General features: G+C 44.1%; 1 pseudogene; it reads left to right on the plus strand.

Annotated features, from left to right (window-relative positions):
- Positions 1-646: 646 nt before the first annotated feature.
- On the plus strand, positions 647-1,729 carry LOC100655296 (riboflavin kinase-like; annotated as a pseudogene).
- The last annotated feature ends 272 nt before the right edge of the window (positions 1,730-2,001 follow it).

The following is a 2,001-nucleotide window of genomic DNA, read 5'->3' on the forward strand; positions in this document are numbered from 1 at the left end:
TCACAGTAGGGATGAATCTGCAGGGACTTATGCTGAAATAAGTCAATCGCAAAAGGACAAATACTGTATAAGACCATTATAAAAACTCATGAAAAAGTTTACACACAGGAAGAAACACTCTTTGATAGTTACAAGGGATAGAAGCATTGGGAAGGGGAAATCATTAACTAAATAGTAGATAAGTGTTAACTTTTGCGAAGGGAAAGGCAGTGCACAATATTAGGGAAGTCAGTACAACCTGACTGAGTCAAATTCATAGAAACTTCATAGACACATCTAAACTCCCTGAGGGACTGAGTTACTGGGACTGAGGCCTGGGTACCATGGCAGCGGTCAATTGGCATAACAAAGTTCAAGAAAAAAAAAAATTCTACGTCCAACTTTGTTGAACAGCGTCTGGGATCTTAAAAGCTTGCAAGGGGCCGTCTAAGATACATCTACTGGTCCCATCCCGTTTGGAGCAAAGGAGAATGAAGAAAACCAAAGACGTAAAGGAAAGAACAGTCCAAAAAAGTAATGGACCACAAGTATCACAACCTCCATCAGCCTGAGCCCTGAAGAACTAGATGAAGCCTGGCTGCTACCACCAACAGCTATGACAGGGATCACAATAGAGGGTCCTGGACAGAGCAGGAGAAAAATGTAGAACAAAATTCAAATTTGCAAAAAAAAAAAAAAAGACCAGGCTTACTGGTCTGACAGTGACTGGAAGAATCCCTGAGGCTATGGACCCCTGACACCCTTTTAACTCTGAACTGAAGTCACTCCTGAAGGTCACCCTTCAGCCAAAGATTAGATAGGTCTATAAAACAAATAATAACACACATGAGGAACGTGCTTCTTACTTCAGTCATGCATATAAGACCAAAAGAGCTACACTTGTCCAAAAGCAATGACAAGAAGGCAGGAAGGGACAGGAAAAATGGATGGATGGAAACGGGGAATTGGGGTGTGGGAGAGTGTTGACACATCTCAAGGATTGCAACCAACGTCACAAAACAATTTGTGTAGGTCCTGCTGCTACCTGGGTGGAGACGCAGCTCTTGAGTAGCCCAGCGGCTTCTGTTGGGTCAGCTGCGTGAGGGACCTGCCACTGCGCGTTGTCGGCCCAGCCCGGGTCCTGGCAGAGCCTCTATGGGGGCTCTGCCGGACGCGTGGACCAGGCCGCAGGCCGTGCCCCAAACTCGCGGCGACATGAGGCACTTGCAGTACTTCGGGCGGCCAGGTGGCTCAGGGCTTCGGCCCGCGGCTCCAAACAGCTGGGCATCCCCACAGCTAACTTTCCTGAAAAAGTGGTAGATAATCTTCCAGCTGATGTCTCCACTGGCATTTATTATGGTTGGTTCAGTGTTGGAAGTGGAGATGTTCATAAGGTGGCGGTGAGCACAGGATGGAACCCCTACTTCAACAATAGGAAAACGTCCGGGGATACTCATATCATGCATACCTTCAAAGAAGACTCCAACCAATGAAGACTCCAACCAAAGAAGACTCCAACCAAAGACGACTCCAACCAAAGAAGACTACCGTGGGGAAATCCTCAACGTGGCCATCGTTGGCTACCCGAGACCAGAAAAGAACTTCGATTCTTTAGAATCACTTATTCCAGCAATTCAAGGTGATATTGAGGAAACTAAGAAACAATTAGATTTACCAGAACATTTGAAACTCAGAGAAGACAATTTCTTCCCAGGTTCCTAAAAGCAAAATACTGAATGGCTACTGCTGAAAAGTCATCTTATCTATTCATTCACATTTTTCTAGTATTTCACTATTCATAACTCTGCAGTCTCATCTTGGTTATATTTTAAAAATCAAACATTTTCCTACAGCTGTGCAATTGTTTAAACATCACAATGTAGTGACATAGGGTCGCTATGAATCGGAATCGACTCAACGGCAGTGGGTTTGTTTTTTGGTTTTGGTTTGTAAAACCTATCATGCCACAGTATTAAAAAGATTAATTTAAAAATCAAGGCTCTTTTTCATGCATTATGTTAA

Source organism: Loxodonta africana, chromosome 13, assembly GCF_030014295.1.
Source record: "Loxodonta africana isolate mLoxAfr1 chromosome 13, mLoxAfr1.hap2, whole genome shotgun sequence".
NCBI lineage: Eukaryota > Metazoa > Chordata > Mammalia > Proboscidea > Elephantidae > Loxodonta > Loxodonta africana.